The sequence below is a fragment of the Argopecten irradians genome, chromosome 8 (assembly GCF_041381155.1).
Source record: "Argopecten irradians isolate NY chromosome 8, Ai_NY, whole genome shotgun sequence".
Classification (NCBI taxonomy): domain Eukaryota; kingdom Metazoa; phylum Mollusca; class Bivalvia; order Pectinida; family Pectinidae; genus Argopecten; species Argopecten irradians.
The window spans coordinates 25,450,507-25,469,271 of record NC_091141.1 but is presented as its reverse complement, the minus strand read 5'-3'; the positions used below and the strand labels follow the sequence as shown (position 1 = coordinate 25,469,271).

The 18,765-nt window shown below is 32.8% G+C and overlaps 1 protein-coding gene across 1 annotated transcript in view; it reads right to left on the bottom strand.

Annotated features, from left to right (window-relative positions):
• The window catches only part of LOC138329805 (uncharacterized), an 80,906-nt gene that overhangs the window by 13,897 nt on the left and 48,244 nt on the right, over positions 1–18,765 (bottom strand).

Genomic DNA, 18,765 nt, shown 5'->3' with positions numbered 1-18,765 from the left:
AATTTGGTTACAATCCATGCAGAACTCTAGGACAAGTAGCGATTTATAGGATTTACCTCTATTTCCCCTATTGGGCCCCGCTCCTCCTGCCCCCGGGGGGTCAGAGCCAAAATTTATACAAGTTCTGTTCCCCTTCCCCCAAGGATGTTTGTGGCCAAATTTGGTTACAATCCATGCAGGACTCTAGGACAAGTAGCGATTTATAGGATTTACCTCTATTTCCCCCTATTGGGCCCTGCCCCTCTTGCCCCCGGGGGATCAGAGCCAAAATTTATACAAGTTCTGTTCCCCTTCCACCAAAGATGTTTGTGGCTAAATTTGGTTACAAGCCATGCTGAACTCTATGACTTGTAGCGATTGAAAGGAAATGTTGACGGACGGACGACGGACGGACGACGGACACCGCGCCATGACATAAGCTCACCGGCCCTTCGGGCCAGGTGAGCTAAAAACTTTCGTAAAGTTTGCACCAGTGTAATTTTAGAGGGTAGAAATGCTGAAAAATTACGTCAAAAGCTGGCTGCATATAATTAAGCCAGTACTCCCACTGGTAAATTAAGCCTTGATCCTAATTAACGATGTGTTTGGGAGAAAAGATACGATTATACATATTTTGACGGTAAATATATTTGTATTATCAAATTTGTCAAGGTATCTTATTGTTGTTTTAATAAGATGAAAAGTTTCGAAAGTAAGCTGGTCTCGTAAGTAAGCCTTTCACGTCTTACAAGATATATGACGTCGAAAATAAGACAGGCATCAAAATAGTATGGTCTTGAATATAAACCTGGGATTTCCTACCACGAACAAATATAACCCGCGGCGTATTATCGGGATGTTAGGGTATCTAAGTATTATGCTCAATATCTTTTGAGTATATGAAGTAGGGTTGTAAACGGTTAATCGGTTACCGGTTACTCGGTCGGACGTCTGCTAGCCGGTTACAAAATTCCGTAACCGAATAATCGTTGTATATTTTCGTGTGTTTGTGCAGTTGTTGTCCAACGGAAAACTCAATGTTACAATCTAAAGCAGTTCGACACAAATACAGTTCAAATACATATGCATGTATCTAATGAAACGATACCCGAGTTGGATGAACACTTACCGCTTTTGTAATATAAACACGTTTGGTAATTTTATCCAGTTTTTTTTATAAATATACCGGTACATGAACACTTACATTGTATTTTTGTACTTCTATGACTGACGCATTCAGTTTGTAGTTTAAAACCAGGAAAATACTCGTGTATGTTGCACTACAATGTCGTAAATGCCCGAATAATTGGGAAAGTCGTTCCTTATACAAACCATTCAATACGCTGATAAAGAAAGCTGCGATATTATATAAACTGTCTACATGTAGTATGTGTTTCAATAGTATTCGATTGACAGAATTATTTATCATACATCTTTCAGCAAATATAAACAATGTCTACTTTGAATACTAGTAAGCAAAATATTGATAGAATTTGCTATGATAAGCTGTTCACGACTCGCTGCACCAGGTTAATTAATTAACATGAGATTCCGGTTGCAATAATGCATGAGGTCATGATCAAATATTTACATTTTCACTGAAATCCCACTATGTAAACTTACCCAGCACAGTTTGCATTGATATAGTGTATGAACTACATAGAGGATATTCCTTATTTCTTGATGAATACCAGTTATATTTAATCGAGTGAGGTGGAAACATTGTTATTTGTCATGAGCGCGAAGCACAGGTGAAAAATATCAAAGTTTCCAACTCATGAGATAAAATGTTACTGATATTCATCAAGAAATAAGGAATATTATATTCATTACATTTCTTTTCTTGCTTCAATTTACAGAAGACCATCACTACTAGTTTCGCCAAAGGTTATCCCGCCATTGTATTTTACAGAGTCATTTGACCTTGCGATTAGTACGTCTGATTTTTGTGAACATAACGTTACATTTAAAAAATATGACGTCATATTTGTACATTAATTAATGACGTAGCGATCAAAATGATATTTTCACTGTCAATGCTGCATTCCGATTGGTCAAAAGCGAATGAAAATATATCTTACATTTTCACCATCAGACCTTTAAAAATGTAATTAGCCGCTTATTATGACGTTATTATCAATGTGACGTCACAATTATCATGCCAGCATTCACTGGAAGTGACTGTTCCATCCTTTACGATAACGAAATATTTATTAGTTACAGATGCAAAATCCCTTAGGATTTCATCATAAAATTGCAACCAAATTTAAATTTAAGCACTGCCTCTGTTCAGTTGGTATTCATTTTGGCTATGAACGCCAATTGAAAGAAGTTCAATGCTTAATCATGTACTGCCAAAAGTGGTTATCTGGAAATTACCTACCAATTTATACTAAGACATATAATTAGAAATATCGGAATTTTAAAAACAATGTGCGTATTTTCGCGAGAAGGTTTTGGTTGTTCTCTAAAACTGTAGCGAAAATACATTAAATTATTACGTTTCTTGTGTATATACCCAGGTTTTTAAAATTACTCAATTATTTAATTATTTATTTTAATGTTAATTTTACCGATTAAGCGGTCACAAATTTCCCGAGTAACCGATTAGTAAATTCCGACCGGTTTGATAAACCTAATATGAATTTATAGACAAACAACTGAAGGACATTCCTCTTTTTGTCATAAACACAATCGATATTGAGAATAATGCTTTTAATTTAGTTTGTTAACTCAATGAGGCAATCGCTAAACATTGGTTTTCATCCTTTCACTTATTTTAACAATAAAACAAATTCAGTTTTGATATCTTAGCCAAGATTTTTTAGTTTGGCCAAGTTTATGCCGCTTATATGATTTCATCACTCCCGACGTTCAACTGTAAGACTACGCACAATATCCTCAATCATCAACCAATAGGAATGAGTGTAACATATGAAATTTAATTTAAATAGTTTATATAGTATTCGTGTCGTTATGTCCTATAACATTGACACTGTCTATTGGTACTAACAGAGTCCCACTTCTCTCTCTTTCTCTCTCTCCTCTGACTTCTATTATATTGGTTGATTTATGGTTAATTATCATTGCTTTGTATTTATCACACAGGCCTGGCATAACATATCGTTTAAAACTAACACAGAATATACTCATGGAATAATACTCATATCAAATATTTTGTCAATCAAACAAAACGCTATTTTGTTTCAAAGGAACAATACAAAATTTACGTATTGTTCTGTGTGAAAGAAAACAAATTCGAGTCGGTACAGAAATGTGTATAGTAATTCTGTTTTATAAAACTCGTCTAGAATACGTACTTTTTAAAATAAATTCTTCTGATCTAAACATACGAACGATCAATTTTTTTCTATATTTTTCTATTGACATATCAATAAATAACAATATTTTCCTTTCCCAGAGGACCTCTCACACCAATTTCCATATTTAAATAAATTATTCTAATCTTGCATTCAAACACTCACCTCTTTCACATTAAGTAAAGATATATTCAGTCATCCATATTCATTCACAATAAACTGATTCTTACAACTATAATTGCAAATAATTTACTCTGTGTATACCAGATAGTTGCCATCAAATATGTCAGGGGAGACAACTCATATAAAAAGGGTAAAAGGGAGACTACTCCGTTTCACATATTCTAACCTTCTATTACATATTTATACAAAAGCTTACTTACTTTTGATGATTTCAGTGATACACATATTTTATATACAAATAGTTCTTGATTACAGTTTTTGTAACAAACTCCGGTATTTTGGAACGCTCAATTCTTTTTTTTCCGTTTTCTTTGATTTTTATTTATAATGACAGAATATCTTTAATATTTTATATTCCTTATCTTCCATATAACCCAGTCAGTTGTAATTATGACTGTGTTGGAGATTGCATTTTTCCATACATCATCAGTGCAGTCACCGAGCATCATTTTCTTTTCATCAATATTCCATGTCATATTGATGGTGTCAAAACTTTCATTATTGTGAAGATTAGGATGTATTATATTTAACAATTGTGATGCGAATAAACAGTTAAAACCAAATGGGTTAAAGTCTCATTTTCAGTTCTACACATATGACATAGTCCATCGGATCTATTCATAAGGCTTAGTTTGTTTTCAGTATATATTACATTATGTATACTTCTCCATTGAAATTCTTCCGTTTTATTTGTAATAGCAATGTCAGTATTTTTTTCCAGACATTCTTCCAAGCTATTTCCTTCTGAAATTGAGTGTTCCATTTTATTTCTGGTTTCAGTCTTGTAATTGGTGTAGTAATAGTACGCAGGATTTGCAATTTAAGTTTTTTTGACTTTACAATTTTAGAATGATTTTCATTAAAAACACATATCTCTAATTTATTGTTAATATACATATATTGTTTATATTCTGGTTCTGGTTCATTAACCTGAATATTTGCAATTTATTTTCTAGGTTTAGCTGTCTTTATTTTGGAAATCTCGGCAATCCAATTATGTTTAATTATAAGTTTCCTTAAAAGTTCTTGGTTGGCAGATTTGGGAATTTGATTGCTGATATTTAACCCATTCAAGTCTGAACATCTAGCTAGGAAATCGGTTTGACTATATTTATTATCAAGTTTTTTAAATAGTGTTTACCAATAGCATTCCGTGTCTCAGTTTTTGTGTGCAGAATTCTGTATACTGTTTTTGATTATAGACTTTCTACAAAGTCTGTCGAATTTATCATTTAAATTCCTCCACTCAATATACTATTACAACAATATTTTTCTTTCTATCAGATTGACTTTCAAATCCCATATATAGTTCCATATGATTTTGTTTATTTCCTGGATATACTTTTCAGGAATGCCTCTTGGTCCTATCTCAAATCCTATTAAGGATCTAATAAACGATTTGATGATTAGAGTTTTACCCTTAAAGGTGAAATGTCTCGTTTTCCATACTTTTATGCATTTTTTTATGTTTTGATTTTTTTCTTTCCATATCTTATCATTATCTATGATTATCCAGGAAAGACGCCTAATGCTTTTACAGCAGTTTTTGTCCATTTTATTTTATTGAAGATAGATTCTTTATTTTTCCATGGTCCTAGATAGATACCCTCTGTTTTATTATAATTTTTTTTTTTTGTATATCTTAAGCAGTTTAAGGACGTTCCGAACAGTGATCGAATGCGCCGTTCGTTCGGACCTACTCGGGTCAATGAGTGCATTCGGAACTGCACATGAAAACTCTTTTGTGACTAAGATTATGAAGAATAGCGATCTATATGTTATCCGCCTAACGATATCTTACCTTTTAACGTTAAAATCAGGATAGTATAGTCGATAAACGGCGTATTTGTCGATATTGTACTTAGTTCGGTTTGCCGAAAGCCTGATACCGGGTGAAAATCAAAGTTTATACGGTAGGTGTAGACACAGTTTCGACAAACTAGAGAAAAATGATGTTGCCTGATCTTTGAATTTCGCTAGGCTAATATACATTGAAGTTACATGTATTTTTTGAGATGCAAATTACATAACTCATACAAACGGACTGATAGATAGGCCAATACGGTCTTGTACTGAATAAAATGAGATTTCATAACAATCAACTGGTTAAAACATTTGCTGCTATTTGACACTTAATATCAATGTATGTGTTTTAAGAAAGATGCACTATTAAATCAAGATATCCCAATGTTGCCGAGTAATCCTCTAGTATAAAACTCCAGATACAGAAATATGTTCATCTCTCTATCGCCCCACCCCTGTTTTTCGTTCAATTTGTACAAGCTAACAGAATATTTCATGGATATTGCGTATGAAGATGTCTTAGGCCTACATGTTTAGCTAATGTGATCTTCATAAGCACTAACACGTTCGGGAAACAAGACTTTATTTAGTGTGAACATGTACGATAAACATACCTGTAACTACTGTAATAAGATGATGATTATTTACTGTTTACATGCAACTACTGTATTTAGATAATGCGTGCATTTCCTGTTTTGAGAAAATGCATGGAAGTACTCTGATTCAGTTGATCAAATACTATCTTACGAAAAAGGACATGTAAGCTATGGTCAACAACAGTATTATATCTGTGATATAGAAACTAAATATGTACACATAGGCTATATGTAAGTAGACATAGACTGATTATTTTCCTAAATAAACAGCAGAACGTAGATCGAGGATTCAGAATAAGAGATTTTTTTCTTAGGCGTACACTTACAGTACAGGTAATCTTGAGGATCCAAAAATCTGTTAGAGTTTACATCGGATAATAAATAAAACTTCGATCTACATATATTAGATATGCAGATATCTCCTAAAAAACACACATATACATAAAGCTGTGTATGATGACATCGATTTTCTCGACATTTTTGTGATCAAGTTGAAGTTATCAACTTCGATCGTTGTCACGTAGACGCTTCAATTTGTGCTTGAATATCTGCCTCAAACGAATATTGAAGCTAAGATATCTTGACGATGGAAAAATAGATTTTGATAAAATAATTTTCCGCTAAAAGAATATAAAATCATGGAATGTCTAAAGGGTAATTGAAGTGGAATCTTTACACGGAATTTTCCATAATCATTTTTCAGATATTATATCCAGGCAAAATAATGGCTTATTTGTGCCATTTCTTAGCTTTGTATAGCATCGAATCGGTGGCATCGTGACATAACATTAAACGTTATAGCAATATAAGTTATCAGATTATTACAATTTATAGTCTTTAATATATAAGATGCACTTTATAAAAATATTACCGCACCATTTCGGTCTAATTATATAATCATTTTTTAGGGTGTAGGGGTATAGAATGGCTAATTACTCAAAAATTCCGCGGTCAGTTTTTTTATATTCTTTTATAATAGCCAAATCAACTGTCTAATTATGCGGACAAAAATAAAGAAAATTAAACGACACAATTTTTTTGAAATTAGGTATTTAAGTTGAAATTCAAATGCAAAAATTGGCCCTTTTTAGGCCTCTTTTATACGCATTCGCGTAAAAAAATTACAATAAAGGTATTTTTAAGAGGGGAAACGACATTGAGGTCATTGATAGCTATATAAACTTACATGTTAAAGATAATAAAATGTTGTTGTTTGTAATATTTCAGTCAATTACCAAGCTTTGAAAATATGTGTGTAAAATTGTATTTTGAAAAAAAAACAGACGGTTAAGTTGGGATATTGAGAGGACAATATTTCCAAAATCGCACGGTCAAATATCAAATAAAAGCCATAATAAACAGTGTATCAACCAATCTTTCAGTGAGCAAATTTTAAAGAAAATTAAACGAGGGGAAATTTTTAGGCCTAACTGTATCGAACCACCTTGAATGTTTGTTCTATAGATTTTTCTGTTTTATTCATAAGCTTTGTATCGTCCGCAAACACGTTTAATTTGGTTTCAATATTATCTTATCCTTGTATCTGTATTCCTTTTAATTCTTTATCAGCTCTGATAGCACGTGCTAGTGGCTATGCCTGTAAAAGATAAAGTAGTGGTGCGATTGGGCAGCCTTGGCGGTCTGATCTTGTGATTTCAAAATAGGCCGATGTATAGCCATTTGTCTGTATTCATGCTTTTGAGTTCATCAAATGCATATACATGTATATCCAATTGCAAAAAATATTTCCAAATATGAACTCATGTGAACATTTCAAAACCCACCCCCATTCAATTCTGTCAAATGTTTTTTCTTGGTCTAAAATAACATGAATCCTTCTTGATGTTCCCTTTCACAATAGTCAATTACATCCTGTAGAAGTCTGTCAGCGTCCGTTATGTTTCGCCCTAATACAAAACATTTTTGGTCTGTATGGATTATTCTTGGTAAACTTATTTTTACTCTATTACTTTTTTGCAATTATTTTGTAATCAGTATTTAAATTGGCTTGAGGTCTCCAATTTCTTATATCTTCTCTTTCACCTTTTTTATAGAGTAATTTTATAATACCTTTATGTTGAGAATTTGTTAGCTTAAAATTTCTTAAAATTTTCATAATCAATTATGTAATCACATTTTTAATTAACTAACAATATTTTTTTATAGAATTCAGATGTTATCCCATCTTCTCCTGGAGATTTTTTTAATTTTAAGTTATTTATTACTTTAGTAATTTCTTCTTGTTCAATAGGCCTATCTAGATGCATACTTTCTTCATTTGTTAATTTATTTTATACACTTTGTTAAGTATTCAGCTTTATCATTACTCCATCCCTCTGTCTTAAAGAGTTTTTTTTATAAATCTTTGTCTGCTCATTGAGTATATTATCAATCCCACTTAAATAGTTACCTTCCTCATTTTTATTCTAAACCATTGCGCATTTTCTGCATTTTTCTTTTCTTTCTCAAAAAATATTTTGTTGAATGTTCTCCTCCTTAAAAATCTTGAACCCTTCATCTCACTTTAGCAGCATCTGCTTTGTTATTATGATATTGTTTTATTTTGATTTTCAATTTCTCTATTGTGTTATGAATTTCTGGATCATGAGATTTTGCATGCATTAGTTTATCTAGCTGTTCTTCTACGTGTTGCCTTAGCATTGGTATTTATCTGTTTACCTACTTCCATGGCTAACTCTTTGATCTTTATTTTTATTACATCCCACCATTCTAAAATAATGTCACGTGTTTCTATTTCCTTTATCCAGTACTTCCAGCAGTATTTTGAAAAACATCGCTATTAATAGCTTTTCCACTTAATTTCCAAGAACCTGGTCCTCTATCAGATTCCTATAATAATATTCTCAGCGAACTTAAATTATGATCACTGTAAGGACAATATTTTATTTCAACGTTACTTAATAATGACGATATATTCTCATGTGTAAGGACCATACCATTACGTGACTTTGAAGTTCCACGATGAAACGTATATTGAGATGCATCTGGATTATGAATTCGCCATATGTCTTGTAATCTGAAGTTCCTAATCAATGCAATTTATTCAATGTTACCTATGTCTTCCCTATTATGGATTGAGTTTCTATCTTTTGACTTATCTTGCACACAGTTAAAATCACCTATTATATTTTCAATTGATTATATTGATGTTGCTCAACAAACAATTCCATAACAAAAATGGCAACTACAGCTTAGTCATACGATGTGAAACATTTGTAATCACATCATTCTTAGTTATGTTATCATGTTACTTGCACTATCAAATACGTGTAATAATGATAATGAAGAAAATAATAATAAGTTAAAGAATAAAGAGTATTGAAATATAAAAAAAAAAATCTTTACTTAAATTAATATGATACCATATAAATCTCAACAGTAAGAAATAAACATGGTTTTGAGTATAATTATATTTGAATTATAAACGTTTTAATTTACAAATGATATAAGGTACTTACATATTATATACATAGCTATAGTTATAGCCAGTGTATATAAACTTAACTGCATACTTGCACTATCAAATAAGTGTAATAATGATAATAAAGGAAATAATAATAAGTTAAAGAATATAGAGTATTGAAATATAAAAAGAAAGTTTAGAAAAACTTTGCTTAAATAAGTATGAACAATCAATGAATGCACAATCAGAAATTTTATGTTATCGGATTTATACTGATATATCTCATAGCTGCTACATACACATGTCGGCATATAATTTGTCGGATATTGAAAACCTTATAAAAAATAAAAATGGTGTATACATGTAATGTATATAATCAACATAATTTGATAGTTATTTGATGGTTATTGGAATGTACACAATTATTGCTAACTGTAAAATGAAGCTGGCGTAATCTAATAATACAACAAGACAGATTTTAGAATAGTGTTAGTAACGTCCGTGGAAGGTAAACACGCATACACTCGAATAGTTTTCAATTCAGAACGGTACAATCCTTTAGATATAATATACAAAAACTATAAATGTTGACAGAAATGTAGTGTGTATCAGTATGGTATTCACGGGTTTTCTGTATAGAATTTGGAAGTGCTAACAAAACGGAAACATTTAAAAATAAGCTCGAATTGTAATAAACATACAACAATCGACATGTACGTATAATGTTTGTTTGTATAAAGTGGCGTAATTTAGTTTTTTGTTTCTTTTATGCAATGCGTATTTAATATTTGTGAGATATACTTATGACACAACTATAATGTATGTGTTCCCTGTCACACGATACAGGTTATTTACATTTTTAAATTTCTGTATGAAAATAGAAGACAATATAACAACATTGCGTAGACAAACACCAAGTGTGACATTTGTAAATAATTGGTTGAAATTAAATATTTAAATCCTACATAGTTTGGTATTGTAATTACATACTAATATGCCTATTATCTTAATTATAAGTTAAATATACAAACAGACAGACACACTTACACTGACTAAGATTTACAATATTGTATAGATCTATATGGCTGATTGATGTGTATGATGTATTGAAACATAACTGACCGGACAATATCGTCCGTGCTGGTTTTTTTTCATTGAGTAAATTTGCACTGAACTACTTCAAATCATTCGTTTAATATATAAACAGTACATTCCCCTTTGATAGATTAGCTGTTAGTAATTTATAGGAATATGGAGAGTCTTATTTACACCAGATGTATGTTAATGTTTCTATATAATTCTACTACACATTTTTGCTTCTTTTTTATCACAGACTTGTATATGTTGTTTTTTTAAAAATTCCCAAACAGTTAAAACTTAAAAACCAAATATTTTAAGAATCCTATACATATAATGGGATCATAGTAAAGGTCTTCAACTCGATAGCATAGGTAATCCAACTAGATGAGTATGTTTTTATGGGTTATAAACACTATTTCTAATTTCTTTCAAAGCTTTAATTTTTCTTAAAATAACCTAATGATATAACGTCTACTGTTTTCAAAAATCTTGTAACTTGTTTCACAGGTTAATTGTTACCTGTTTAACAAACTGTTAATTTGATTGGTTTATGGGTATACCGTTTATAGTGATTTTTACCTAATTGTGCACGTGTTACATTTAAAGCATGTAGATTTTGATGTCTGCTATCTGACTTATTGCTTATTTGATAACAGGGAGCTAATACTGAGAAACGGGGGTTTCCTAATCAGGGGACGAGGCATATTACGATAGTATTGGCTTATGAGGTCGGCAAGCGTCTGTATAGTTGTGGGCATGACTTAGAATGGTAGATTTGTTACGAATTGACTTTTAAATGTAATCCGAAAACATAGTTCTATTTCTATAAATGTTCTGTCAATAATTAATATGTATGCTATAGGGAACTGAAGTAAACATTTATGTAAATATTAGAAGAAAACACGTGATTTTTAGATGATAATATTTGCAAAGAATATCCATTGTCTTAAGATGAATCGGTTCGAAGATGATTTTCAAATATTTGGCAAGGGTAATAATTGATGTTTTTCCGGGCGAGAATGAATCATTTACATAATCATTGTTTCTCAAAGATAATCTAAGTATATAGTACTCGTTTAAATCGATAGTTTTATATTTTTTATCAATTGATAAATAAAGTGTACCGAATTTCATATCTAGTCCGAAAAGGACCGCTGATTGTCAGTGTAAAATTTATTGAATGAAGCTGTTCTTTTTAATAGATCGGGATGAATAAATATTTTCATCATCAATAAGACAGACAGAGCTTAAATGAAAGGAAAGAGAAACAAACTGATCAGCAGTAAGACAAATTTTATCTATCGCGTTGGTTTGATATAGGTGGATAACGTCTATTACGTTGATATGAGTTTAACGGTAGCATGCAAATGAGTATTTACTGAGGTACTTAGTATCCAGAGTAAACTGGTAAATTATCGTAAAATGAAAGGGTATCATAGATAAATGATTCATTCAAGTGTATATCGATAATCCCCCGAATTCCTGCCATATATTAGCGATAAAAAAATGTCTGAGGTCCATCAGGCGAAATAACTCTTGCTAGATTGCCCTTGCCGGTTACAAGCCAAGCAGAAATGATAATACACATTTTATTTCGATTACATGCCATGCTAATAAAGACTTAACTTTATTTGAATACATTATTTATTTGCTTATGACAGCGATAATGATAAGTTTAAGTAAATTCGTAAACCCCCAACAATGTTAGCTTATCCTAAACAAGAGGCCCAGAGGGCCTGTATCGCTCACCTGTTGTTTTTTTTTAAATTATCACAAAGACTCTGACAATTAGAAAAATTAGCAAAATTGACTCCCAAAGTTAAATTTTGAATCACAACCATACAATGATGCTATTGATACCATACAGATATGCTATCCAATACATAGGTTCAGAGACAAAGTAATTTATATGAAAATAGCAGCCTAATTGACCTTTTTGACCCCGCATCTATTGCCGTCTAAGGCCCCGGGGGTCAGCCCTATCATCTGTACAATTTCATATTCCAACCCTATAAGGATGCTATCATTACATTATGAGTGCTCTTCCATGCTTAGTTGCAGAGAAGAAGTCGTTTATATGAAAATAGCTAAATTTACCCCTTTTGACCCCACCCTTCAGGCCCACGGGGGGTCAGCCCCATCATTTGCAAAATTTTGAATCCAAACCCTTTAAGGATGTAACTATTGCATTATGAGCGTAATCCCATATTAAGTTGCTGAGGAAGTCATTTATATGGAAATTGACCACTTTTGACCACGCCCTTCAGGCCCACGGGGGGTCAGTCCTATCATTTGCACAATTTGGAATACCCACCCTATAAGGATGCTACCATTGCATTATGAGTGCTGTTTCATGCTTAGTTGCAGAGAAGAAGTCGTTTATATGCAAATAGCCAAATCGACCCCTTTTGACCCCGCCTCTCAGGCCCCCGGGGGGTCAGCCCCATCATTTGTACAATTTTTAATCCCCACCCTATAACGATACTACCATTGCATTATGAGTGCTATCTCATACTTGGTTTCAGAGAAGAAGTCGTTTATATGGAAATAGCCAAATTGACCACTTTTGACCCCGCCCCACAGGCCCCCGGAGTGTCAGCCCCATCATTTGTACAATTTTGAATCCCACCCTATAAGAATGCTACCATTGCATTATAGATGTTATCCCATGCTTGGTTTGAGAGAAGAAGTCGTTTATATGGAAATAGCCAAACTGACCCCTTTTGACCCCGCCCCTCAGGCCCCCGGGGGTCAGCACCATCATTTGTACAATTTTGAATCCCAAACCTATAAGGATGCTACCATTGCATTATGGTGCTATCCCATGCTTGATTTCAGAGAAGAAGTCGTTTATATGGAAATAGCCAAATTGACCCCTTTTGGCCCCGCCCCTCAGCCCCCTGAGGGGGTCAGCCCCATCATTTGTACAATTTTCAGTTAGTAGCCCATAAGGATGTAACCAGTCAAATTTTGTTGAAATCCGACCAACGGTTATGGAGAAGAAGTCGATTGTTGACGGACGACGGACGACGGACGACGGACGACGGACGACGGACGCCGGGGTATCCCATAAGCTCACCTCGGTCCTTCGGACCAGGTGAGCTAATAATACACCTTTCCTAAACACGTTTAATGATAATTAAGTATCACATCCCGTGTCATCCTATTATCTTCGGCGTCGTTCTTTTACAGTACAGATGACCCTTTATGATTTAATATGGTTTACAAAGAGAAGTTTGGATCTTTTTCTTTTATGCTAGACATGCGATATAGATTTTATGACGTTATACTCGATACTAATATTTTTTGTTATGAAGCGTAGTTTGCCTTTCATTGGGAGATATAGTTTTTCCTAAAACCGATTGTCCTAAATTTATCATATGTATATCAAGGGAATGGTATATTGTTTTAAGATGATATAATATTTATTGTCTTTCTATCAAAATGTAACTAGTAACTGTTTGTCATCTGGATTTAAATGTCCGATGTCAGATACCGAAAACAGATTAGATGTACTGAAGAAACGTATGTTTCAGTGATACAATATGCAAGAATGCATTAGGTATAATGTAGATATGTGTTCAACTCATCATACTATTCAATTTGTCAAGAAGAGAAAATTACAGCAAAGAAGACAATGAACGAGAACATAATACATTACCGCCTTAGTCTGGTAGGATACTTACAGGCTGAAAGAGAAAACAAAAAGGTTATAGAACATCATTAAAATGGGAATAGATCGACATGTAATACATCTTACTGTAAGACTGTCAGATATTATGTATTCGCCATTCCAAGTCATACAATGCTACTTAATTAATTACGATTAGGTAACAGACTGCGGACTGTATGGGTAAAAGTTACAAAGAACATATCAGGAATTCTCTATGCACATATCAGCATTATGATATCTAAGTTTAGGTTTGTTTTCATATGTCACTACAGGTATTTGTTTCCAGAATCAAGCATACATGCTATGTCATGTACTTGTAGTATGTGTCTCTCACAATTGATATTCATTTTATGTTTCCCTAATTGATACAGTTTGAATAACCAAGTACTAAGTACGTGTCAATCAGAACCTCCGGATATGGTATATGTAAACATTCTTCTCAATATCTTATGGGTATATGAAGTTATAGACAAACAACGGAAGGACATTCCTCTTCACGGCTATGACTTCATAAACACAATCGATATATGAATAATGCTTCAAATTTATTTTTTTAATCATTAAGCATTATTTTTCATCCTTTTCTTAATTTTACAATAAAATCAATTCAGTTGTGGCGCATTGGTATAACTTAGCCAATAGTTTTGTTTGGCCAAAAACGGTGCCACTATTACGACTTCATCATACCCAACGTACAACGGTAAGGCTATGCACAATAACCTCAATAATCAACCAATAGAAATGAGTGTAACACATGAAATTTGATTTAAACAGTTTATATAGTATTCGTGTTGGGATGTCCTATAACATTAACAATGTCTATTGGTACTAACAGAGTTCAACTTCTCTCTCTTTTTCTCTCTCCTCCCACTTCTATTTTATTGGTTGATTTATGGTTAATTAGCATAGCTTTGTATTTATCACACAGTCATGGCATAACATATCGTTTAAAACTAGCACATAATATACTTATGGAATAATACTTATATCAAATATTAATTTTGTCAATCACGCATCATAACTGTTACGTCAAAACGTTATTTTGTTCCAATAGAACAACACAACATTCATCTATTTTTCTGTATGATAGAAATAAATTGGAGTTGGTACAAAAAATGTGTATAGTAAATATGTTTTTTAAAAGTAGTCTAGAACACGTATTTTTTAAAGTAAATTCTTCTCGTATAAACAAACACTCGAACGATCAATCGATATAATCAATGTGGCTCATCAAACAATTCCATAACAACAAGAAACTACAAAGCGTGGCATTATCCCCCGCGCCCTGCAGTTTGTATAATAAGACATGGGCCTTAATGGTCACCAGATATTTGATACAAATCAGATATGTCATTTCTTGACAACTGATGTCTTTTGTTCACGAAAAAGGAACATAGATCTTACAGGTCTACTTACAAAGTTTCATTAAGCTTGGTGCATATTAACTCATATCAAATTCAAAAGATTCGGTAGATATTATTGTAAAGGGCAGTAACTCTGTAATAAGTTAGAGTAGGATCAAGTTGATTTTCGAAATCGTCCGAGATCTTTCCAATACAATGTTAGTCTACATACAAAGTTTAAATTAAGTTGGGTGCATATTTACTCAAGTCATTGTGTTCGTAAAGTCCAATCATAATTGTTAGCGCAAAGGGCAATAACTCTGTAAATTACAGTCAAATCAGACCAATTTTCGAACTTTTCCGAGAATTATCGTCAAAATACAAAATTGTATGAAACTTTTGTTGTCATATGATTAATTGACTAAATACAGTGAATCAGGATTTTGGATATGTAATAAATGTAATAAATATGGTTTTTAAAATGTAACACAAAACTATGTTTTATAAGGAGGATTTGATTACAATAAAGTTTGTAAAGTGATAATAATTCAATATTATGAATTGCATGTCAAACCAGGTGCATCTTTACTCAAGTCATTGTGTTCGTAAGCGCGGTAACAAACTTTTAACTATCAAAATTCAAGATGGCTGCCTTGTGGCCATCTTGTTGACCGAAATGCAATATGCACAACTAGGGCCCTATGGGATCGTAAAATTTGAGAACGATCCCTTCAGTACTTATGAGAAATAGCGGTAACAACCTTCAAATACCAAAATCCGCCTTGGGGCCATCTTGTTAACCGATCGGTCCCAAAATGCAATATGCACAATTAAGGGCCCTACGGGCATATGCATGTAAAATTTGAGAAAACGCTTTCATGTATAACAAGGCAATACAGAATAAAGTTATTCACACACATTTTTCGATTATTCGCAATTCGATATAAAGAGATTTCAAGTTTTTGCAGACTCTATTCAATTCATTATTTTTCGAACGTCAATATTTTGATCTTTTTTAATAAGAATTTTTTGCACAACTTGGTTTTAACGTTGATCTACAAAAGTTGCGGCATTTAGTAGTAGTTTATATGATTGGTCAGTTTGTTTGTTTGTTTGTTTGTTTGCTTAATTAACGTCCTATCAACTGCCACGGTCATGCAAGGACGGCCTCCCATGTATGCTGTCTGTTGCGTGTATGTTGTGCGAGGATGCGTGTTTTTGGAGACTGCGGTATATTCAGGTTGGTCAGAAGTTATACCATAATATCAATATGTTCGTATGTATGATTTGATGGTTTACAACATTCAAAACATTTCGCCCGAGTGACCAACAACGAAAAATGATATATTCATGCTCATTACTGAAATACCGCATATAAATAAAAGGATGATTGAGCAGTTCATAACACATCTATGAATAATAATGCGATGTCTGTTCTGTTGTGTGAGTTGTCAGTAAAACTGGTTTATACGACCAACACGGAAACTGAACTATCTATACAATGGAACAGGAATACTTTAAGTGATTTTTTCTTTGATATTAAACACTTAAGGTGAAAATATGTTGAGAATAATCTAGAAAATTACGTCAATATTTGAAATGTTTTGGGACGTGGTTAAATATATTTTTGCACCACCTACTTTTAAGGTTTATCAAAAAATCCTGAAGTACCATAATGGTAATTTGAGCTGATGTAAAAGAATGGATTTATTTTATCAAAACATTTTATGAAAGTAATGAGTAAAAGAAAAGAATTAAGAAACATAAAAATGCTCTATGATAAAAAGAAAGAAAAAAAACTTTGGAAGTTGGAAAATGCGATCTTTAATATTGTTATCAAATGAAAAAATATTGTCACCAACTATATTAAATATGAAACCAGCCCTTTCAGAGCAAAGCAGAAGGGTGGACATGGACGTAGGCCCAGTAAAGATAAGCTATCTTCACCTTTAAGTGTAGAAGATACAGAAAGGGTAAACAATTCTACCCAGCATGCAGTTTGTTATACCATACAGACAGATCCAACCTTATGGGCCAAACTTTCCTGTTAGACATAAAACAGGTCCACGAAAGTGTTACGGGTCGTATGAAATACTTTGCGCAAGTTGGCGTTCATTTTCACAGCCATACAAGACCGCCCAAGTTCAGAGTGTGTTGCGGGTCAAGAGAATCACCTTATCAAGGAAGAGGTACAAAGTATGTTGGAAAAGAGGGCCATAGAAATGGTAAGCCCATGCGAAAGTCAGTTTCTGAGCCCAACCTTTTAGTTCCAAATAAAGATGGGGGAATCGACCAGTTATTAACTTGAAAAAAGTCTGAACAAGTTTGTAGAATCTCAACATTTCCAAATAGAAGATATTTTAAAAACTCTGAGAACTCTCATTTAAATAGGAGACTATATGGTCAAGCTGGATCTGAAAGATGCGTATTTATCAGTTTCCATGTGTCAGTCATACAGGAAATATCTAAGGTTTCTATGTCGGAACAGAACTTACGAATTTCTAGCAATGCCATTCGACCTATCTCCAGTATAGTATATTGAACTCAAACATATGCTTACTGATCCATTATTAATTGTATGGCATTGTTTCATGATTTATTGCATTTAACAAAGACAGACCAATCGACACGTCTGCAATAGTCGCTGTTTTGGGCTGTGTTTTTTCTATCCGCATATTTGTTGTTGCCTATAAATCTACACTTTGAACGTAATTATGTGTTTAGAATTCATTATTTTATATATCTACCATGCCGTATGCGTGTTCATATAAAGAAGGTTTAAGAAGGTCATATTAATTTAACACGATAACTAATTGTTGAAACATGACTTTATTCAGTTGGAGACAAAATCATATCATATGGTTCTAATACCTACTTATTTAGTGAATATGACACAGTATAAGATTTTCATAATTTAACACTTTACAATTATATGTCTGTGAGAAGAGGTAATGAAATTGACTATTCATATCAAATATATTACTAGGTAATTGCAGAATAATTTTGATACGAATTCTTTTCATGTATTTAGCTCAACTTACTAGGAGCGCTGTATCTGACCTACAGTGCAGACTCCATAGAATCTGAGCCATGAAACACCACTGTTCACTGGTATTTGACGAATAATAACATCGATATTCTTATACAATAAAAGGGCTTGGTATAATAACATGCACAGGTATGTTTTCCATGATTTACTGTACTTGTTCATCCGTTTAATACTATAGCAATAAGGAGGTTGTGTCACATATTGAGCGATATCTCACATACGTTATGTAGGATGCACGTTTAATACTATAGCAATAAGGAGGTTGTGTCACATATTGAGCGATATCTCACATACGTTATGTAGGATGTACGTTTA